Source organism: Triturus cristatus, chromosome 9, assembly GCF_964204655.1.
Source record: "Triturus cristatus chromosome 9, aTriCri1.1, whole genome shotgun sequence".
Classification (NCBI taxonomy): domain Eukaryota; kingdom Metazoa; phylum Chordata; class Amphibia; order Caudata; family Salamandridae; genus Triturus; species Triturus cristatus.
The window spans coordinates 454,905,003-454,930,091 of NC_140592.1; positions in this window are offsets into that span (position 1 = coordinate 454,905,003).

The following is a 25,089-nucleotide window of genomic DNA, read 5'->3' on the forward strand; positions in this document are numbered from 1 at the left end:
CTTCCTACTCCATGATGACATATGGAGGTGCAGGAACAAAGGTCGAAGGGTTGTGGTGCTGCCCAGGCATCACACGTAGTTCAAACAGGGACATATTTACAATAAGGCTGACAGGGTTTAAACTCAGACATCCCAGTAGCTGACAGTTGAAAAAATAGACCCTGAAAAAAGCATTATCCACAATTTTGAAATGATGGTAAAAACCGAAGGAGAGCTCTAAACGTTTCAATAAGGCTTGAAAAATAAGAACTCACACTAAGAACGCCACTTGTTGCTATAAATCCACTGATGTTGAATGTCCGGGGTGGTAGGAGCTGTGACTGGAGCTGTGAGGCACCACCTGGTCGCACTTTAGAATTAGTGCTAGGACAAAAGTCATCATGTCAAGTCCGTCTCTGGGGATATTCTTAAAGAGAGGAATTTGTGCAAAGAGATATCCAACAGAACTACATCCATTCCTAAAACAGCAAGTAGTTAAGCTGGAGTTGAATTAGTCCTCTGGTCTTGGTCAGAAATGAGATACAAAATGAGCACTTCAGGGTGCGTGTTGCTCGTGGGGGGGGGGGGGACAAATTCAATTGAGCTACTACATGCTGTGGATGATGAACTGTGAGAGTCAGCTGATAAGCAGCTTTTTGTTTCCAAATCCACTAGCATAGCAACATCTGCTATTATTGGCCACGTGAGGGAGAAAGATGTGCTTTGCTAACACCCAGTATTCACGAATTAAGTGAAAAGTTTCTGTGACAGCTGCAAATATTTGCCAACATACATATCTATCCTACTTACTTGCTGACTCGTGCCTGACTAGTGGGTGAAAAGTGGGGTGGAATGATGCTATGCAGTGCCCAAACGCAAGTGGCAGACGTCCATGTCTCATTTCCAATTATCCTTCCAGGAACTGTAGAGGCGTACTGCATTGAGTTAAGGGGTTCACAAATTGAACTGGCTGGAAACCTCCAGGCAGCCTCACTGTGGAAGTTTCATTTTCGGTCTGGCAGGAGTGATGCTCCTGTGGACACTGCTTGCATGGGTCAGTTCTGTTCACCCTCCACTCCTTTTATGCTTTAGTTGTCCGGTACCACTAAAAGCACTCTGTACCCTTGAAACTATCGCAAAGGCACAGAGTGCATTCAGATCTGCTTTACGATAGACTAGACTGTGCTGGACTTTGCTGAGACCTGTGGTTGAGGTCTCTGGGAAATGGTTAACTTGTGTCTCGGAGAAGAGGGCATCACTTGGAAGATGGAATGACGGAGTGAGATGTTTGAAGAGACATCTGATAACAATGCAACATAAACACAATTCCCAGATGAAGACAAAATCACACAAGATTATTTCACCTCAAGAACTCTTCATTAACATGTTAGACCTTTTTTTCTTTTTACATCCTGAACTTCCAAGAACCTACATGGTTAATCAGTTCATTGTGCTTCTTTGCAGGCTAAAGGAGGGGTTGGGTTAGGTGTTCTGGAAGTTGATAGTGTGTAGAGTCAAATTTAAAGGCATCCATCTCCTCAAGTGAGTAAAATGTACCTACTGGGGACGCCAGTAAACAACCTCCCCCACAAAAACTAACCAGTAGTGCCCTTTTCTACTAGATTTTAATGTTGACACTACTTATGTGGCAAACGTTAATGGCCCTAGATGTACATATTTTTAAAAAAAATGATATGTCCACTAATTGGCCGTTGAAGACAGAGCCCAATGTCACATTAAATCACTTCAGAATACAAGTACTGAACAGGTAAGAAACTACAGTGATCTACAATTGTGGGGTCCTGGTCTCTCACAGTATTTTCCAGTTATGTGCACATTTTATTCTAGCAAATTTGTAAATCCCGCCCTTAATTGAAGGCTAAACTATCAATTTTAAGAAAGGTGCAAACACCTCCCCTTCACTAGTTCTGCATCAGGCTTACTCTGGTAGGTGAAAAGAAAACAGATGTGGCTCTAGCTGTGCCAGGTATAGGTAGGTAGTGGGCACTTCAGTCTACTCTCATTTTCTAGGGCGCCAACACACATTTTCTATCGAAGTTCACTTGAAGGGATCAGGAGAACTTGCAAACGAGGAGAGTTGGAGTAGGTCTGCTGAGGCCTGAAACAAGGTGGCAGCTTCATAAACTTGTAGGGAATCCTAAAGTCGTTTAAAATATTCACAATTACACAGAAGAAACAAAATGGGAATTTAGATTTGGCTTTTGATGGCAAGGTGCTCTTCAACCCTTCTTCGGATGAGTCCAAATTGAGCAGCCAAACCAAAGTCCTACATCGATCTCAAAGTACCGTCAAAAACAACATTTCCAAAACTTCAACAAAATATGAGAAGAGAAAACAAATACAAGTTCAATTCAAAGATTTTTTTGTGCCACTCCCAGAAAGCATCCAAACTGACTGTTGAATCTAAAATGTCTTCAGGGTGAAGGTAAGTGGGGAAGGATGACATCATATGCTCATGAATACAGACATTGACCGAACCAATTGGATCCGTGTGTTGTCTCCACTGGATACTACCACATTTCCTTGCTATTGCCCAGTCAGTAAGGTCGTTATTTATAAGAACTGAAACTGATATAGCAACTTTCAGAAGAGACGAGTAAGGTTATTAGTACACATCTGATGCAGTGGAGAAGATGGTTACATATGACAAAATTTCTGCAAATTAATCATCTTTTTCCTACACCAATAGATGGTGACAGTTACTAAGATACTGTAGCTGTCAATGTCGACAGATTAAAAGGCAGTCAAACAGGTAGAGGCATATTTCCATACAAGACCTGTTCATTTTAACATCCATGTGTGATAGGGTGTTAGTCTTCAAATCAGTTGTGGAAGCAATGGCAAGCTGCACCCAAAATACCTGTTGGCATGGTGGTTCCAGGACAGCAGGGGGCTCCAAGGGTTGTATTCAGAATTTCAGAAATACATCCAATTTAAATTCAATTAACAACACCAGTTGTGCACAACGTTCCCCATCATTGGTGCTTTAAAGATGCCCATCATTACAACAAGCCTTTTGGAGTTTAAAAGGAACCTTTCTGGTACTGAAGGCCTTCAGGATTTTTCTGTTAAAAATGTGTTCACAGAGAGAATACAAGAATTTGACTTTACACACAGGGCGGCATATGTCAAGGATCATCATGAGCTGACTGTAGAACTGTACAACCGGCCACTCAATGGGAAGACTGCCTGTCATCGAACAACTCACCATCCAAAAACTGGTCACTATACAGGGAGATGATAAAGCAATATTTCTAGTGGTGGAAGATGCCTGAGGCACAGGGTCAAGAATGATTTGCATATGGCTGGGTTCAAACTGGAATGGCATGGTGAGCAAAAAAAAACGATGGATTTAAGCCCAGATCTCTGTACTGGGGTGAATGTATGACATTGTTCTGCATTCTGTCCATCAACTGTTATTGATGAATACTCCTTGGCACCAAATAAATCCCCAAATACACAAATTATGCTTCCCGGAAATGAAGCAGGAAAAAAAAAGCCAAAAAAGATTCCACCCTTCTAAATTTTAGGATTTTAGCATTTTGCTTTCTACTACAACATAATACCAGCTTCCTTCATCAATTTAGCTATCCGCATTGTGTATTGCTTTTAAGTGGTAATAATTTTTGATTAATTCATGTAATGTATAGAAAAAATGTTAATCACTGCATCACAAAATATATATTCATTAATGTATTTATTGTAAATTTGGACACTGGATAAAATCAAGGAATTTTTTTTGTAGAAAATTTTCATATATATATTTATTGTTTTTTTAAATCAAATGCGACAACTTTAACAATTAATAAATAATTTGATAAATATAACACAGGCGACCTTGTATGTTATTTGACATATATGTAATTGCATTACCTGTTCAGATTTTGTTGCCTGCACATATATGTAGAATGTCACTTGCCTAGGTCGTCTTCTCAGCTGCTTTTTACTAATCCGACAGCTGCATAAATTAGTGGTTATCTTGTGTAATAGCAGCGCAGCCCATCGTACAATTCTGATAGACCTTTACATGACAAATCAAAATTGATATGGATCGCAATTTGACAGGCTCAGACACTTCTACCTTTTTTTGAGGTACCATTACATCTACTCAAGAGGATATGTGAATTACAGTCTATGAGGTAGAAAGTCTTATGCAGTTTAATAACATCAAATTAATGCTGTAAACTCACCCTATGTTAAGATTTTCATTTGTTGCAAGAGTGGTTTACCTTTTGTACTTTTAAGAGGCACTAGCAATGTTGTAATGTAAGCAGAACAAGCTCATAAAAGGATTCTTATGTATGGGTAGAGCAGCTGTCTCCAACCAGTTGATTGTGAGCTACCAGTCCCTTCCAGACACATTCAGAGAAGCTCATAGCCTTGAGTTCGTTTTTAAAAATAAGCACATTTTTTAGGTCTCGCCTAGGCAGCGTTTACGCTGTCTTTTCGAGACACGCTTTATTCAGGATGTGGGCATAAAGCTCCGCCCACTTTCCACCCATCTTTTTAATTGGCTCCTGTCCCTCTCCTTTGTAAATGGTGGCTTTTCATTGGTCAATAGGTTTAGTAGTCCCTCCTTAGTACCACATTGTCTTCTTGCAACCTCCCATGAGACCACCCCGTTACATGTGCTGCTACTCCCTAGGTTTTAATTACAGCCTCAAGGCACTATTTTCTTAAAAGGCTTCAGGCAGGACACACACTTGATCTTAAGCTAGGCTGGCAGTGGTTACTTCACTCACTAGAACATCTCACATTTATATGACACCGTCTATATATTTCCTTCAATCATCTCCACAGAGCGTACAACCTAATCCGAAATGAATGTAATAATTCTTTTGTCACATTTCAAAGCTACTAATTGTATATATGGACATAGCTATTCAAATGTACTTGTAGTACTGTCCTACATGCAATGCATTATGGGTAGGGTGGATTTACCATATCTTCTGCAGGGTGCAGTACCATGTGAGACCAAAAGAGGTCTCCTTTTGGCCACGTATGGTACTGCAACCTGCAACATGGCTAGGTAAAACACATCGCCATTTATAGTGCCAATAGCTCCAACTTTGTAGACAAGCAGTGCTGGTGCCTTGTTCACTAGGGACCTCTAGAAACAGCTTGTGGTACTGCACTGAGACATGCAGGGCTGGTGTCTTGCTCACTAGGGACCTCTAGGAGCAGCTTGCAGTACTGCACCAAGACATGCAGTACTGGTGCCTTGCTCACTAGGGCCCTCTAGGAGCAGTTTGCAGTACTGCACTGAGACATGCAGTGCTGGTGCCTTGCTCACTAGGAACCTCTAGGAGCAGCTTGTGGTACTGCACAGAGATACAATGCTGGTTCCTGGCTTACTACACAAGCATTTCCAATGCACTAGGTCTCACATTACTGAAAGTATGAGCTATTGGCTTGCAAGTTTATTTGCAACGCCAATATCTCAAACTATCAGTAATGTGAGACCTATTGCATTGCAAAATGTTTGTCTTTTAAAGTTGAAGGAAGGCTGTGTTTACTTTACATTATCACCAGGCTGTAGATAGCAGAGCCTGATACCAAGCCATGCTCAGTCAGATTTAGGGGCCAGGCGGGGGCACAGAGGTGAAGAACTGATGTATTTAACCCTTAAAGTTCTTGTTGACTCAATATGTTTCAGAATGCTTTTCAATGGGAGAAAATTACAATGAAGGTAGCTTAATAATTAACTATTCATTTGAATTTTCTCCCATTTCTAGGAATCGCATTTATAAGCAGCAGGCCTTTTCCCATCAGTGGCCAGTAGACACTGTGCCATATTCATCATTGGAAAATAGTAATATTTTTCCAAACGGGAGAAATTTGAAGTGAAGAAAACTTTTTATATGAAACACTAAGTCTTGATGTCTTTCTCCACTTTAAATTAAGCCAATTAAGTCTTAATGTTTTATGAAAGCATGTTTCTTCACTTGAAATTCCTCCCATTAAACAATAATATTTTTGTCAACAGGTCACTGGGAGCAAGAGGCTGATATGGTGCAAGATCCTGCACTTGTTTTTTTGAGTGGTCTGACCCACATGAAGTTTTCGTAATACAGGGGACGGTCGAAATGAGCTGCTGCACTGGCCGTGCATGCCACTCACGGGGGGTTCTTACACACTGTTGTCTATTTAAGCGAGCGCATTCCAGGCCGCACAAACAGAGCAAGGATTCCTGTTGCCTGTCTGCCACGTCTAAGGTAATCCTACTTTGATGTCCGTTCGGCTTTTTAACCCATCCTCCACTGTTTAAAGACACTGAGGTTTCCTTTCCTACAGTCACTGTTTAAACTGTCATGAGTAACTTGTGACCCCGCATGTTGCCAATTAAATAAGAGGCACCAGCGATCCTATTTTGAGAGCATAAATAAGCTTGCATGCAACAAGATGTAAGGTATGTCTTACTCATTGGCCCTGAAATATTTTCAATTTGAATATTAGATACTGAGGATTCCTTATTATTTTTCCCGCAGCCATCCTTTCGTAACCATGCAAGTTGACCAAAATTAGAGTTACCAACGTCTCAATAAGGTAATAGGAATAATCTGAGAACTCAGTTTAAGGTATGTTCTGCCCATGAGGCACGGCTACTTAAGCTTTTCAACAATTTCAATAAAACTCCTAGTGATTCTATTTTATCCTCACCCACAGGTTTTCAACTGTTTGTGCTTTTCGGGAAATGCCTGACTAAGGAAAGCTTTTGTCTTGTACTGGAGTCTAAAAGAAGTAGAGATTTCCATTACACAACTCCCCATCATTACAGTGGGATCCATCCATTCCAGGTATGGACCATTTTTCCTACTTTGGGCCATCAATTCTGACTATCGTGAAACCAGTATATTCATGAGGCTCTTTCCCTCCCCTTAGGAGCAAATCAGTTTCATTCTTCAATATTTAACCTTTTGGCATCGATCCAACTCGAGGAATCGGTAAGTTGCCCATGGGCATAAGTTGGCCTAGGTACGTATCGGAATGAGCGCATCACACACAGCCTTACCCCGATTTCTTTCTTTGCAGGCTGTCCCATCACCTTTTTGTCCTGAAGACCCGCATTGACAAATTCAAATGACTGCTTCTGTCAGGGCCGAAACACTGACGGTTTTAATTGTCCAATCCCCAATAGGTCTTTTTGCTTCCTAATTAATGTTGTTCAATTCCTAGGCTTGAGACACTTGTATTACATTCTGAAATTGGACTTGTAATCTAAAAATCTCAACTTGTAAATATATGTCAATTGTTATTGTTGTCACTTATAGGTCAAACACATTGATCTTGTCACCTATGCATCTTATTCACTTTGTCACTATACATAATAATCACTTGCGCTGTTTATGGGGGAAAAAAAAAGAAATCACTAAAACTCTTGATTTCGAAATTCCAAATTTAAGCCAATCGTTGTTCTATTTCCACAAATGAGTTTGCAAATTCTGTCTGTGTACTAGCGCCATTTTTTTGATTTACTGTTGATATGATTGTTTTGAATTTACAAAGAAATAGCTATACCCGACAGAACCATTGTTGTTCGTAGTATATATGCCCAGGTTTTGAGGGATACTGGTTTACCCCTTTTGCTTTGCAGATTGCACACAGATGTCAGAAGATATTCTTAAGATACAGAAATACTTTTTATGTATGCATAATTTTGACAGACCTCAAAGCAATTCAATTTGATTCCAATAAAATAAGCACTGAAGACTCTCAAACAACTAAATCGCTCCTCTATCGCCCTATCCTAATAAAATTGCGTTCCTGAGAAAACATTATCATTGTATCACATGATGTTCATTTTAAATGGCGATAAAACCTAAATAGAATAAAAATAGAATAATCTGTCAAATAAAAAGCGAACATAAAACTAGTTAAAATATTTCCCTTTTCCTACCATTAAAGTTTACAGCTTTTTTTTCATTACTGCCATAATTAAAAGGGTCTTCCCATGTAGATCGAGGGTTGGCTCTGTTATAGCAGCTGCTTCTTCATCTCAGGCAGGGCAACTAAGGAAAAGAGTAATGGGCAGTTGACCTTCATATTACATTGTTGAGGAGTGGGCAGAGTGCATACACATTTATCAAAAATATAAACCACCAACACAAAATAAGCGATGGGGAACGGGAGGTTGTCGAAGGGGAAGTTTGTAAAGAAGCCATGGCTCAGAACCTTTTTTTATTGCCTCACAAAAAGTACAGAAACCAATCTGGGACGACTGCATCTCCATGGCGAGGATACTGTGCCACCATGCAACCACGTCATCAGGCTGTTCTGAAAATAGCTATGGATGGGTAGCCCAAAGAGATCAAAACACACAATAAAATAGAATCTTCATATATTGCCATCTGTATTATTTGTAATCTAAAATAAGCTTGCAGCAAGGTCCAGATCGTTTGACTGGATCAGCATAGAAAATATCAGCATGGGGCTTTGATTGTCTAACCCAGGTGACAGTAGGGGCAGCGTTTAATATGCAAATGCCTCACCCTACATTCTGGAAAATCCAAAAAACCCATTTAGGAACACAGAGTGTGGTTTATTTTTTTCAGATGTATCCCGGTCAAATAACACAAAAGTAGAACTGCCTACAAATGAGGCCAGCATCTATATTTCTTGTTTTTGCATAGAGCAATGAACTCTTCAACATATGCTCATTCTGCTCATGAAAGCAGTGCGACTACTGCAAAATATTTACAATTTCTATCTCAAAGCTGTATAAAGCAACATGATTGTATTTCCATGATTCAAAAAAAAAATCTAGCTTATTACCAACCTAGTATCTATGGATAAGTACTGCCACGATGTACCTCGCCCAGGGAGATAATTCAAAAGTATGAATCCATCAAACATGTGAAAGTCGTTCAAAAGGGGTAGGATGGTTTGAAGATCTTCCATCAACTAAAGCATCAATCATGGTGTTGAACATGGTGGCAGCTACTCTTTAGGATCCTGGCGTTGCCTCAAATTCCTCCATAATCAATATGGATTATTACAATCGACCACTTACCAGGCGCCAAATGAACCCTTAGCCCAAGGGCTTTGTCAGGAGGCGAAACAGCTACATGAGCAGCACTGGAGAGCTAAACAGCGGACCTGCTTTGGGTCACGAGTTTCTTTAGACTGGGGAGGAGGCTGCTTCTAGGAGATCCAGTGAGTGATGAGCGTGGGCAAGTTGCTTTTAGAGGGAGAAAAAGGAGGCCTGACCAAAAAGTGGCCGGATGTGGAGGTGAGACTCAGCCTACCAGAAAGCACCTACAAACTTTGCAGCCTAATGTCACTGAAACTGAAAATAGGTCAGACATGTGAAGCAGTCCCCCCCCCCCTCCCTGTGCTAGTCCCTCATAGAAGATTGATCCATGCCACATTGTGACACGCCAGACACAACAGAACTGTTTTCAGGAAGAGGGATATCATTGGTAGATCTACGCCTCCTGCCACCTCTATGCCACAAAGCATGGGAGAGGACTAACCCGCAGAGGCTACAAATATCCCTTAAAGGTTAGAGTATATGAAGCTGTCTAGCTCTGTACAGCAAGGGGGCTATGAAGACTTTAACCGTGGACAAGAAGAGCTCAATTACTCAAGCCTCCTACACCGTTGTAATCCTGCAAGTTTTGACCGCAGCTACCTCATCCTCCAAGTCAGAACTGGAGAAGGGGGATCAGACATTGTCCTGTTGCACCAAGTCTTACAGGACAGGTCTGCCGGAGAAAGAATATCAGAACTTATGACTCCGTTCAGACACTCCAGATGACTTGGGATAGCTTGCAAGCAACTCCAAAGACCTGACAGACCATGTTGAAGACGCAGAGATCTGCAGAAAATATCCGCTTAATAGGATTTCCTACTGGCATGGGGGAAGCAGCGGCGACCAGACTCTTCTTAAGAGAGGATCTAATCCTCTGTCTCTGCAACATACCTATTGTTGGGCTTTGGTTTTCAAGGAGTACACTGTACCCTGTTAGGTTCTCCACTTCTCCCTTCAATGCATGCATTTTGAATTTTAAAGACTGAAAAGCTATCAGGGCAGCTCAGATCGAAGGCATGGTTTTATACGGCTCTTCCCACATATTCCCTATTCCCAGACTACACCAAACGTGTAACAGCTGAAGACCTTCAACAGTGGGAAACGAAGCCTCCATGCCATGAAACTAGACTACATGCTCTTTGCACTTCATGATTAATGAAAAATCATTCTTCTTTGAATCGAGAAGGATTGCCCAGCCTTGGACAGCTGCATGAAAAGCGGTATCAGGAGTCTCTCTTCCATTGTGAGAATCGAGGCTCTAGAGACACTCGGCATCTCTTGCACCCCAATGAACGACAGTTCATGTTTTACACTTGGGCTCGCACATTTTTATGGAATCAACTTTCTGCTGCCTCTCTATGACATTGGTAGCGATATGAACGCACTTTCTTGCCAGATGCCAATTGTATCAATCTCCATTAACACTCTAGCTTGGTGGGCAAAGGAAGAGATGGGGTGGAGTATTTGTACATGGTGGCTGACTAATCGTGAACTTATAGGCCAGCTAATGACAGACCCTTTAATCAAATTAATGTAGAAGTGGTGCCTACCCCACAGACATTATTGGACGATCCGATTAGCAGCACTGCCGGCCGCATAAGACTCCTAAATTAAATTGTAGGGCAGACGGAGGTAAATCTCTTTATGCCAAGAACAGATGCATACTGGGTAAGCAGCCTTTTCCGTTTGAGGCATATGAGCCATAGATCATATGCTGTGCATAGACTATATAGCAGTTATCCCCCAAAGCGGTGGCTAACCTGTATCTGTTGCAGTGGTCTGAAACAGTTTATGTAAACTGCCTGGCCACCCTAGCTTGTTGTTTTGCTAACACATCTACAAAATAGTGTTTTGTGAATGCGTGAGGTGTAGACCATGTTGCAGCTTTGCAAATATCATCTATGGGTATATTTCCTAAGAATGCCATAGAAGCCCCCAGTTTGCGTGTAGTGTGCGCTCTAGGGGGGCACTATTAACATTAGTTAAGCTTTGCACAGCATATTTGAATGCACTTTACTGTCCACCTTGCAATACCTGATTTTTATATGGGATTGCCTTTGTGTGGTGGAGCAAAAGCGACAAAAAGTTGGTTTGTGTTACGGAAAGGTTTTGTCCTTTCTATGTAATAAAGCAATGCTCTCTTCACATCTAATGTGTGCAGTGCACGTTCTACCACTGAATCTGGTTGAGAGAAGAACACAGGTAACTCAACAGATTGATATGAAAGGCAGAAATTTAGGATTAGTCCGAAGAACCACTATTTTGGTGCATTTGTAAAAAGGGTTCTTCTATAGTTAATGCCTGAAGCTCACCCACTCTTCTGAGCAATGTGATTGCAACGAGGAAAGCAGCTTTCCATGTGAGAATTGCAGTTCACATTTGTGCAAGGGCTCAAGGGTGGACCCATTAGTCTGGTGAGAACAATGTTGAGATTCCATACTGGAGCAGGTGGACGTCTCGGGGGAATGACTAGAGTCCCTCCATAAAGGCTTTGATAACAAGCACTTTAAAAAGAGATAGAAGTTGTCTATTTTGAAGTTATGCAGCTATTGCAGCCACATGTAAGCGTATGGAAGGGTATGCTAAATTAGAACATTGTAGATGTAACAAATAACATATAATGTTTTGTACAGAAGCATCAAGCGGGTTGATGTGGTTGTTATTACAGTATATTACAAACCGCTTCCACTTTGCTGCATAGCAGGCTCTTGTGGTAGGACACCTAGCCTCTTTGATAATATTCAAGCAATCTGGCGGTAGATTAAGATAGCCAAACTCTAAGACTTCAGGAGCCAGATCGCCAGATTGAGCTGACTGGGGTCTGGATGTCTTATGTATCCATGGCTCTGTGTGAGAAGGTTGGATGTAAGACAATTTTTGAAGAGGCACTACTGAGAGTTCCAATAGGGTTGTGAACCAAGGTTGACGTGCCCATGTGGGAGCAACTAGGATTAGTGTCAGGAACACTTTGTTGAGTTTCCGAACCACTAATGGAATGAGTGGGAGAGGCGGAAAAGCGTAAGCAAATATCCCTGACCAATTCATCCATAGTGCAGTGCCTTTGGACAATGGGTGTGGATATCTGGACGCGAAGTTTGGGCATTTTGCGTTTTGGTATGTGGCGAACAGGTCTATGTGAGGGACTTCTCATCATTGAAAGTATGGAAGGAGGACCAGAGGGTGGAGTTCCCTTTCGCGTATTTGCAGTCTCGGTCTGCTGAGGAGATCTGCAATCTGGTTGTTGACTCCTGGGATGTGTTCTGCTAGGAGATATAGTTTGGTGAATGGCCCACCTCCAGATGTCTTGAGCTAAGTGGGACAGTTTGAGAGCGTGCTTCCCCCCCCCCTGTCATCTTGTCTGTACGAATGCACTTCGGTAACAATATATCTGTAAGAAACATTAGTTGGTTATAGATTCCTTACCTTAGAATTACCCCCAGGCGTCACACTGAATCCGAAAAGTTTTTGTGTCAGCAGTACCTCTGCTCGTCGGAAGGTGGCATTGGTCGGCACGGCGTCGTGGTCGCTGGGATGTCACGGCAGCTACTTAGATGCCACCCTTGCGCGCCGACGTCAGTTCTGTAAACTACTTTCTGCACCAGAAACACAGAGCCATGCAAGACACTGACCATTGGTGCAAAAAACTAGGGCCCTGAAAGGATGTCCTTAACCGTAGGAATCAGTTTGCAGAACGGGGAGGATGGGTGGGGGGGGTAGGAAATCTCTAACTAATGTTTCTTACAGATGTATTGTTACAGAAGGTAAGTAACTAGTGCATCTGAAAGAAACACGTTAGTTATAGATTATTTACCTTAGAATAGATACCACAGCAATACCAACCACGGTGGTGGGTCTGTGAACCAAGATCACACCAGAAAGTCCTGGAGAACAGAACGGCCAAAGAAGCCATCTCTGCAGACTTGGCTGGCCAGACAGTAGTGTTTCATAAACGTGTGCAGTGATGCCCACGTGGCTGCCTGACGGATGTCATTTAGAGGCATTCCCCTTCCTAAGGCAGTAGTGGCTGCTGTCGCCCTGGCGGAAAGGGTGCGTAGCCCGACTGTAGGCTCCTTTTTAGCCCGAGAGTAACATACCTTAATACACAGCACAACCCATCGAGAAATGGTGCGTTTGTGTACGGCCCCACCCTTCTTTGCACCCACATAGCCAACAAAAAGTTGATCATCCACCCGGAACTGCTTTGTGCGATCCAGATAGAAGGAGAGCGCACAATTTGGGTCCAGACGGTGGAGCCTCTCTTCTTCCTTTGAAGGATGCTGCAAGAAGGTGGGCAAAGTAATGGTCTGCCCGATGTGGAAGGCAGTGACCACCTTAGGAAAAAAGGATGGACGGGTCCGGAGAATCACCTTGTCCGGATGAACAGACAAGAAAGGAGGTTTTGAGGAAAGAGCCTGGAGCTCACTCACCCTTCTAGCAGAAGTGATGGCTACCAGGAAAGCAGTCTTAAGAGACTTAAAGGACAGTTATGAAGCAGCTCAAAGGGAGCACACATTGTATTGTAATTGCATTCATATAGTGCTTACTACCCCTGACGAGGTGTCGAAGCTCTTTTTCGGCGAGTAGCACGCTACTCCGGGACCCATAGAGGATTAGTGTTGAATTAGTATAGTGAAACATGCAAGTACATTTTAAGTGGTGGACAGGTCAGTCAGTTATTTGGATTCAGAAGGATAGAAGAGGGGAAAAAAAAGGTTTGTATTTATATAGCGCTTGTTACCCCTGATGGGGTGTTGAAGTACGCTAATCCGGAAACCCATAAAGGATTAGTGCTGAATTAGTATGGTGAAATATGAAAGTAATTTGGGTGGTGGATATTAGTCAGTTATTTGGAGGGATAAAAAGGAAATGTTTTCATTCATGTAGCACCCCAATACCCCTGATGGGTGTTGAAGCGCTTTTCTGGCGAGTAGGACACTACTCTGGAACCCATAAAGGATTAAGGTTGAAGATGAGTATAGTTAAATATGAAGTAATTTGAGTGGTGGATAGGTTATTCAGTTATTTGGATAAAGAAGTCTAGGTTGCGGGATAGAAGAGGGAAAGAGGTTTGTATTTATATAGCGCTTGCTACCCCTTGATGGGGTTTTGAAGTGCTTTATTGGCGAGTAGCACGCTGCTCTGGAACCTTAAGGATTACCGTTGAATTAGAATGGCGAAACATGAAAGTAATTTGAGTGGTGGATAGGTTAGTCAGTTATTTGGATTGAGAAAGGTTGGGAGGGGTAGAAAAGGGAAAAGATTTGCATTTATATAGTGCTGGTAACCCTGATAGGGTGTTGAAATGCTTTATTGGTAGTAAGCTACTCTGCAACCCATAAATGATTAGTGGTGAATTAGTATAGTGGAATATGGAATTTGAGAAGTAAACATGTTAGTCTGTTATTTTGATTGAAAAGGATAGTGGAGGGACAGAAGAGTGAAAGATTTTTTTATATATATATTTTTTGAGGTCATAGCATTAGGAGGAGGCTTTTGGATGAGTAAAAAGGGGTTTTTGAGGGGAAGAGTCAGAGAGAAGAGTTTAGAAAGGTTTGTTTTGGGGGATCGGTATAGTAAAAGGTGTCAGGTGACGCAAGGAGGGGTAGAGTAGAAGTCTAGAAAGGGTCATTTTGGGGATCATAGTAGTGGTATGGGATAAATGAGGGGGTGGATGTAGAGGATATATTGATAGATGTATAGGGTGAGAGATAGGGTAGTGCATTGAAAAGCGTAGTAGAAAGAAGTTTGAGATGAGTCAGAAGGTTGGGCTAGAGGATATATTGAGAAAAGTATAGGCTGAGAAATAGGGTAGTGCATTTGAAATGCTAAATTAGAAGAAAGTGATAAATATATAGATCCATAAGTACATTGAAAGTATATAGAGGCATAAGGGAGGTAAGTATATGTACATTAAAGAGATTGATAGAGGTACAGGATGAGAAATAGGGTAGTGCATTGAATATGCTTTTTCAGGAGAAAAGTAAGACACACAGATCCAAGTACGTAGGAGGTACATAGATGCACAATGGAAGTAAGTACATGTAGACCAAAGATGATTTTTATTTATTTTTCAACAACATAATTAGTCTACATGTTTATACAAAGCAATACACAAAGATGGGTACATATCTATAGTGAAAATAAATGCTCATATACAGAGAAATATGCTGTAAATTGCGATTCTCCTATTACCATGACCAGAGAATCTAGATTTCATTAAAGACACGGAGGCTAACATTATGCATATAACTTTTAATGCGTCACCAAGCAGCCGCATACATCATAAACAAGTGAAGTTCCAGAATAGAACAATAAGGAAACATCAGCTGTGAGGACATAACAATCAGCCTCTTTTAAATTGTGGAATATAGCACGATAAGTCCCAAAAAACTTTAGACTCCAGGTAGGATTCCTTAGGTAGTAGAGGATAAAACAGAAACGAGGGAGAACTCCGGAAACGAAGAAAGGATTCTTCCAAAAACAATGAAGATCGTAAAGTTAAGATGGATTATCTGCAAGAAAAAGAAAATTAAATGAAGAAAGAATAGTATAAAACTATAAAAGTAAAAACAAGTAAACATTTCAAATGAACATCATGAAAAATTTATGCAGAGAGACATAGAATAAAATAGCAGTATAAATATGAACAATGAAATTAGGATATAAATACAGTACTCAGTTAACCACCCAGGGAAGGGTGGGAGGGATAATGTTAGCCTCCGTGTCTTTAATGAAATCTAGATTCTCTAGTCATGGTAATAGGAGAATCGCAATTTCATTACAAGACCGGAGGCTACCATTATGCATGTTGGTAGCTATGTAATACAACATCAGACATGTGAGAAATTGGTTTACAGTAATGCTTAGCAAAAGTAATAGAATTAGACCAATCAGCAGCTTTAAGAATATCATTCAAGTTACCACCTGAGTAGAAGGATTTGCTGGCCATAGCGCCTCTGATAGAGTGAGGTTTAAAAATGTTTAAATCAATACCTGCTAGTTCCATAACGATTTTAACCCATCTTGCGATAGAAGCAGAACTAATGCCTAGATGAGGTTTAACGAAGGAGATGAGTAATTGATTCACACCAGAAGGACGGAGAGAACTCATTCTACAGTCATATTCTTTCATACAGTTAACCACACAAAGTTTTGGCTAAAGATCAAATCTGGGATAAAAGATAGAGTCAGACATAGTTTTGGTTCTTCTGAACAAGTCGAATTTGACTCCAAACATGTCATAAGATCTATATGAAATGTCAAGAGCTTTAACATCAGAAACTCTACGGCAAGAAACTAAACAAAGAAGAGTGGCTAACTTGATTGAAAGGTTCTTTCTATTCAGAAGATTATTGTCAGGCCAACTAGAGAAAAGATCAAGAATTAAATTGACATCCCAAAGGAATTGGTATCTAGGTTTAGGAGGTCTTCTAACTCTGATACTTTTGAGGACTCGACAGACAATGTTGTTTTTGCCTATTGTCTTTCCATTAATGAGAGCATGACCTGCAGAGATTGCTGATCTATAGCAATTAATTGATCTATAACTAAGCCCTCTCTCGAAATGAAAGGCTAAGAAATTAACTATGTGAACGATAGGAGCTTCCACGGGATCCAGGTCCCTTTCCAGGCACCAACGTAACTAAACTTTCCAGATGTTGTTATACCGGTAGCGTGTTCCGGGAGCCCAAGACTCGCTGAGGAGAGTAGAAGCTGTTGATGAAAGCCCTGAGAGATGATTGGATCTCCTGACACTCTCCAGGCAAGAAGGTTCAAATTCCCTGATCGGACTAGAGGGTGAATGTGTCCGTCCACGTCTGAGAGGAGATCTGCGATGGGAGGAATTAGGAAGGGAAGATCGCAAGAAAGTTCTAGGGTAGTGGGAAACCAAGCTTGGGATGGCCAAAAGGGAGTCACTAGGACGATTGAAGCTTGTTGAAGTCTGACTTTCTGAAGGACTCTCTGAATCATTGAGAAAGGGGGGAAGGCATAAGCGTTGATCCCTTTCCAGCATTGAAGAAATGCGTTCACTGCTAGAGCTCCCGGGTCGGGCATCCAGCTGTAGTAATTCGCAAGTTGGAAAGATAATCTGCTCGCAAAGAGGTCTATCTGGAAAGGACCCCAGAAATTGTTGAGAGAATTGAAAACGGAGGTGTTGAGCTTCCAGTCGCTGTGATCTAGGAGGAACCTTGAGTTCCAATCGGCACAAAGATTCGCCTTCCCAGGAAGATATTCCGCTCTTAGGGAGATCTTGTGTTCTAGACAGAACATCCAAAGTTTCTTCGCTAGGTTCGAGAGATCTGCGGATCTTGTACCTCCAAGACGGTTTATGTAAGCAACAGCAGACATGTTGTCCATCTTTAAAACGACAGATCTCCCCTGAAGAAATTTTTTGAAACTCATCAGAGCATAGAGACCGGCAGTAAGCTCTAGGAAATTTATATGGAGGGAAGATTCTACCCGAGACCACACTCCGCCTGTGTTCTGATCTAGGAAGCATGCACCCCATCCGTGAAGACTGGCATCCGATTCTAAAACAAAATCTGGGGTTGACCCAAAGATCACTCGTCCATTCCAAGCGTCTAGGTTGTCCAACCACCAATTGAGTTCCAGAATGGCATCTTGGTTGAGCGAGATTCGATCTCCGTACCAAAGACCTGCTCTTAGAACTTTCCCTTTTATCCTTTGGAGAGCTCGGTAGTTTAACGGGCCTGGGAAAATAGCCTGAATGGAAGAGGAAAGCAGACCGAGAAGTCTGGCTAGTTCCCTTAAGGATAAGTCCTTTTGTTTGAGAACGTGTCTTATAACCTTTCTTATTTTTGAAATTTTCTTGGAGGGAAGGAGGAGGAGACAATTCGTAGTGTTGACGTTGAAACCCAGAAATTCTAATTCCTTTGAGGGGAAAAGAATAGACTTTAATCTGTTTATTATAAAACCCAGAGTTTCTAGGAGGTTTATTACAAAATTCATATCTTGAACAATCTGAGAGTGATCTTGAGATAGGATGAGTATATCGTCCAGGTATATGATAAGACGGATGCCCTTTTCCCGTATGCATGAGGCCACTGCTCTCATCACCTTGGTGAAACACCAAGGGGCTGAGGAAAGGCCGAAGGGAAGGGCTTTGAACTGGAAGAGATGATTCTTCCATATAAACTGGAGAAAGGATTGATGGCACTCGGCCATTGGAATTGTGAAATAAGCATCTTTCAGATCTAATTTGACAAGCCAATCTCCTTCCAGAAGAAGATCTCTTAAAAGATGGATACCCTCCATCTTGAAGTGTCTGTAAAGAAGGAACTTGTTGAGTTCCCTTAAATTTATAACGGGTCTCCAACCCTTGTCTTTTTTCTCTACTAAGAAGAGAGTGCTCACAAATCTCATCAAATGGAAGGGTACTTCTACTATCGCTCCTTTCAAAAGCATAGAGGATATTTCTTCTTCTATAATTTTTTCTTGATCTAAGGACAAGGGGATGCTTTTTGGTATAGAATATTGAATCGGAGTATCTATGAAGTCTATCATAAAACCACTCACCGTACTCAGAACCCAAGGGTCTTGGGTAATTAGTTTCCAATTGTGAACAAAATGTTTTAATCTGCCTCCTACTTTTGGAGAGGGGAAAGGGGGGTTGGGTGGAAAAGTACTCACTTTGAGGGTTGAAGTCGGTGGATGTTCCTCTTCCTCTGAAATTTCTCGAGCGAAATCCCCTCCCCCTTGGGGGGTAGAATTGAGGAGTGTTTGAGGGTTGGTAGCCTCTACCTCCGTAACCCCTGGACCTGGAGTATGGCCTTCGGTTGAAACGGCCGGAAGATTGGCCTCTTCTTCCGGCCCTGCCAAAAAGGTTGTAGTTGTTGAACACTCGTTTCATGTTTTGGTTAGCCTTGTCAAGAGCGGTAAAGGTAGATACGTATTTGCTCAAAGTCTTGATCATGTCTTCGCCGAATAATAGCCCTTTAGGGTTGTTAGAGGACTCCTTATCCGCTAGGTCGCTCAGTTTTGGACTGATTTTGGTGAGAACAATTCTCCTTCTCTCGGAAATGATGCTGGCATTAGCATTGCCCAAGAAAACCAATGCCCTCTGGCTCCAGCCTCGGATAGCCTCGGTATTCAGTACTGAACCATTAAGGTAGCTATCTTCTGCGGCGTCGATGATTTTAGCGAGAGGGCCGAGGACGTCTAATAAACGATCTTGGCAAATTTTGAAAGATCTTTCCATGCCCTTTCTTGGATCTCGCCCAAGTTTAAAAAGGTATTTAATTAGTTCAGGGTCGAGATTTGGAGTCTGGCAGATCTTATTCTCTATAAAGGGTCTAGAGCATTCTGATCTTAGTAAGCTACGTGTGTCTCTCTCCAGAGTGTTCCTTAGCCACTTAGTTATGAATTTACTAACGTGCTCTTGAGGAAGCCACTCGTTGCTTCTAGGGTGCTTAATGTTAAGTGGAGAGAACATCTCACAGCCCAAAGGGTCAAGGATTGTGTCCTTTGAAGAGGAAGGCAAATCGTCATCAAAGGGTTGAGAGTTAAAATCCTCATCGTCGTCATCTAGATCGAGGATATATTCATCCTGAAAGACGGAGGCATCGTCATTGATAAAGTCATCATCATCATCATCTTTCTCAAGATGTGTATCAGTTACGTGAGCACTTTGATAGTTTGTGCCGCTAGGGACACCAAAATAATTTGTGCCGCAAGGGACACCTTTAAAAGTTGTGACGCAAGGGACACCTAAGGTATTTGAGGTGCCAAGACCTCCCGATATCTTTGAGGTGCTGAGACCTCCCGTTGTGCTCTTGGGGATATAATCAATATTTTTAGTCTTTTTAGACCTTTTTCCCCTAATTTCAATGAGATCGTCATCAGCAAAAGTATGTTGTATTCCACTCTCCTCGGTGGGGAGTGACCTTTTTGAGGTAATCACTTTTGATAGGGTAGACAACATACAGGATCTCATTTCATCGTGAATTATATTTTTAATTGCCTCATTTTCCAAATTAGGGATGGGGGCAGTAGCCTCATCCGAATCTAGATCAGACATGTTAAATGGGGAGAGAGTAAAACACGAAAGATGACTGATGAGTAAATAATATTTCCTATGTAGGATATATATATATTTAGTTGTTTTCTTTTTTTTTTTTAAATAAGATAAGGTCCAAATAGTCTAAATTTCCCTTTTTTTTTTTTTTAGGCTTGTATTAAATAAGGTTGGCATAAAATAACCTAATCTTATAATCCAATTAATTTGCCTTCCAAGGGGGGCTTAAAACGGTAAAAAACTAAGGATAAATGAGAAGGTACTGAGGTACGAGATAGCCAGTTGCTTATAATAACGAGCGATGTAATCGAAGGCAGCACGAGCTCGCAGTAACGATGCTAAGTAGAGGGAGGAAAGTGCCCTGGCAACGCGCAAACGTTGCGCGTGTGTTGCCAAGGTACTTTCCTCTCTCCATCGAGCAAAGGATCCGGGATCGGGGTAGCGGAACCGAAGTCAAAACGAGAGCGTTCTTAACGACGAACGCTCTTGTGGAAGAGGATAAAACATGATAAAACCATCCGAAGTCATGGCAAAACCATCCGAAGTCACGGATCGCAGAGCGCTTAGTAACGAAGGGCTTGTGGAACAAAGAAAAAGATCTTGAAGGTACGATACAAAATCAGTGCACTGAAGTAGTTTCAAAAGGGGTAAGAGGGGAAAGGAAGACCAAGGACCACAATAGGAGCTTGGCAAACCGGCAGTGGGAAAGAGGGGGGCGGGGAAGGCCCAAAAAACGTGTTCAAATTAGCTCATTATGGCAGTAAAGAGAACACAACAATAGGGAATATGGCTAGCAATCAAATAATATAAACATTAACCACAATAATATAAGTAAATAACAGTCAAATAACAGCAAAGAGAAGAGAGGTAGTAAAGCTTGACTTATCTGCTTGGAGCCGCATTTAAAAGAGGCTGATTGTTATGTCCTCACAGCTGATGTTTCCTTATTGTTCTATTCTGGAACTTCACTTGTTTATGATGTATGCGGCTGCTTGGTGACGCATTAAAAGTTATATGCATAATGGTAGCCTCCGGTCTTGTAATGAAATTTCTGTTTGCGTATGGTGCTTATGTGGGGAAGAGCCAATTCCTGAGTAGTTTTCTCAAGATAAGGTGGTTGTCGGATCTATGTTGGGGGTAAAGAGTTCCACAATTTGGTTGCTTGATCAGAGAAGGATGTGCCACCCATGGTTTTTTGCTTCTATCTTGGGATTTTGAGGCGAGATGCTCCTTTAGAGCATAAGTTCCTTTGTTGAATGTGTTTGGTGATTTTTTTCCTGATGAAGAGCGGTCCCATTCCATGTATTGCTTTGTGGGTGATACAAAGTAGCTTGAACGTGGATCTTCTGGCAACCGGTATCCAATGCAGAGCTTTCAAGGCAGGCGAGATGTGGTCTTGCGGTTTGATATGCAAGAGTAGTCTGGCAGCAGAGTTCTGAATCCGTTGTAGTCTTTTCATGGTCGATTAAAGGGGATCCATGGTAGAGGCTATTGGCGTAATCGAGTTTGGACAAAACAAGGGAGATGGTAGCTTGGACCTTGTGTGGAAAGCCCAAATGAGGGAAAATTCATCGCAGTGTTTTTATGGTGACGAAGCTTGATCTTGCTAGTTTGTTCCACTTGGGCATTCATCGACAGCTTGGAGTCTATGGTCATTTCGAGGTTTCTTACTTCCTTTGATACTTTAGGCGGTGATCCCAGTTCATCAGGCCAGGCGGCAAGCAGGTCGTAATGATTCCAATCGCCACATGTATTTCCGTTTTTGAAGCATTTAATTTGACATGGCTCCAAGTCATCCACGGCTCTGAGACACCGGAAAATTGGGAATTTTCCAATATCTTTGGGGCATTCCAGTTGAAGGAGTATTTGCATGTCATCTGCATAGTTATAGCACGTAAGGTGAAATTGATTGATCAGGACCGGTAATGACTTCATGTAAATGTTGAAAAGTATGGGCGAGATGATAGAACCTTGAGGGACCCCCTGCTTTTGTGGAGTATGGTTTGGACGAGAAAGGTGGGATATGGATGACATTAGTTCTGTTTTGAAGGCAAGACGCGATCCAGTCTAGAGGAGTTCCCCCCCCTATGCCGGCTTTATTGAGTCTTTGTTTCAGAGTGTCATGGTCAACCGTGTCAAAGGCAGCTGAAAGGTCCAAGAGGAGTAGCGCAGCAACCCCGCTGCGGTGAACTGTATTCTTCAGGTCATCCCAGATGGCAAGGAGGGCAGATTCTGTGCCTCTTCCCGGACGGAATCCTGTTTGGAAGTCTGAGAGTATGTCATTCTCTTCAATGAATTGTGACATCTGGGTGAATGCTGCTCTTTCTATCAGTTTGCCCAGGAAAGGTCCATTTGTAATGGGTCTGTAGTTGTCAGGGTTCAGCGGGTCCAAGTTTGTTTTCTTCAGTAAAGGGAGTATGTGTGATTTTTTTTAGTTCTTCTGGAAATATTCTGGTAGTTAAGGAATCTATGATGATTCTTCTTACTGGAGTGGCAGCAGAGGTTGTTAAAAGAATTGTCATGAAAGTTTGTGGTGGACAGGGGTCAGAAGGGATACCAGCAGGCCTGCTTGCTTCGACCATGTCCACAAGTTCATCGTGTGATGTGTTGGAAAGAACAGAGAGGCTGGGTTAGAGTATTCTTGGATTGTTGTTTTGTACAGGGGTTAGTGCTGGTGTTTTTTTTCTGTTTTGATGATGAGTCCAATGTGTCTGCGTAATGATTTGCCAGTTTTTCTGTGAAATCTTGAATAACAGGATGAGTTTCTTCTAGGCAATTTGGTTTGCGAAATTCATTGAGTATTTTATATTATTCTTTATTTGCACATTTAGCATTTTGAATTCTGTCTAAATAGTACCTTGTCTTAGCTTTTTTGACAGCTGACTTGTATAATCTATTAATTTTCTGTAGGTGAAGTTTGCCTTGTTTAGTGTTTGTTTTGAGCCAGGTACGTTGCAGCTTTCTAATTTGTTGTTTTAGGTCTTTTATTTCTATGTTTCTCCAAGGCGCTTTTTTTCTTTTGTGCTGTTGTGTGGTTTTGAATGGTATCAGGATGTCAAAAGCTTCCTGTAGCCACTCAGATTGTGAACAGAAGTTCTTGTTTCCAGATTTGTACTTGATATTAGTTGTGTTTCTAAGTGCTCCAAATTGAGTTTGTTCCACAGCCGATAGGTGGATGGATGTAAGGTAGTTTTAGGGGAGTCCCTTAGTGTGGTTTTATGTTGGAAAGCAAGCAAGTGGTGGTCTGACCATGTGACTGGAGTTATAGTTTGAAAGGTAACTAGTTCAGTATTAGCAAAAATGACATCTAGGATATGTCCAGCGATGTGTGTGGACAATCTGATGCAGGTTCAGTGCTTCTAGGCCAGGGATTGTTTTTTGATGGGTCATATTGGGTTTGTCAAACCAAATGTTGAGGTCACTCAGAATGCGTAAGTTGGAGTGTATTGTTATCAGGTTTGAAATTGTCTACAAGTGTGTGTGGGAATGTCGCCTTGCTAGTTGGAGGTCTGTAAAGGAGCAGGAAATTACAGGATGAAGACGGTGTAGTATTGCATCTTGTTAGAAGAGCCTCACAATTCTTTATGGAGATGTCGTCAACTTTAGTGGTATGTTTGTCTGAACACAACAGCTAGACCACCTCCTTTTTTGCCTATACAATTTGGGGTGATCGTTTGATAGACCAGAGGAATGGCTTCATGCAGGACTGGAGACATATCATCTCCCAACCATGATTCAGTTATGAATAGTATGTCTGGTTTTACATCTGTGAGAAGGTCGTAGATGAGATGTTTGTTTTTAGAGAGGGATCGAGCATTTATGAGTAGACAGTTTAAAGAATGGCCTTTGGTAATAGTGAGACTGTTTTGTAGAAGAATGATCAGTATTGTGTGGGTGTGTAGCAGGTGTGTTTTTAGTGCTGGCATTAGCTGTATTAAGATAGCAATCATGTAGCTGTTTTGTATCATGTTCCTCATCCAGCATGCTAAGAAGGCATTTTGATGGGTCTGCGTGTGTATGTGGTGGAGATGGTGTTTGAGAGTGAGTTGGTGTGCTGTGTTGTTTTCGTGCTGCAACATTGGTGTGCAGTAGACATGGGGAAGCAAAGTTGTGAGATGTGGCACGTTGCTTATATTGTTTGCGTGTTTATGGCGGAAGGTGTATGAGTCAGGGGTGGTGGTGCAGCATGTGGTTCATGTAGTAAGGTTCTAAATTGTCCAATGGATGAGAGGCGGTTAGAAGAAAGTTGCTGTGTTGCTGTATCTGTGTTAGGTGTGGTAGAAGAGAGAAAGCTTGGCATTGGAGTTTGTTCCTATGTGTGGTTTGAAATGTGGGTGTATGTTTGTATTTTGAGATGTTTTGCTTTGAAGATCTTGTTGTGCTGGTGTGTGTGAAATGTTTTGTTTTTGAGGAGAAGTGAAAGGGGTGCTGGTGTATTTGTTTCATGCAATGGATTTGGTTGTATAGTATTGTTTGTGAGAGGAGGTTGTAAGGTAGCGGGTGTAGTGATCTGTTTATGAGTAGAAGGCATGTTGTGTGTAGAAGGGAATGAAGTAGAGATAAGTGTGTCTTCGACTGGTTTGTTGCAAGAGTTAAAAAGTGTGGTGGTGTGCAGTGTGTGTGTTGTGCGTTAAGTGTTATTATGGTAGTAGGGACAGGAGGAGGGAGTTGGTTGGACAAATGATGGAAGGATGAATATGTTTGTTAGTGATAAAAGGCGGCCCGTCAGGTGTAATTAGAGCAGGGAGCGTGTGTCTGGATGGGATGTAGTTATGTATGGTGTTGAATGGGGTTGTGTTAGTGAGGAGTGGATTGGTTAGTGGTATAGGATAGAGTTGTGTACTGTGTGTAGGTGATGGTGGATATGTGTGGTAGTTGGGATAGAAGGGTATATAGATGTGGTTTGGTTGGGTTTATAGTGCATGCTGGTACATTGATCTGTGCATAGGGTTGTGTGTGGTGTACATTTGGTGTGAATGTGTTGCTATCTTTGTGGATGGTGTGTGGTGGCTATTACTGAATG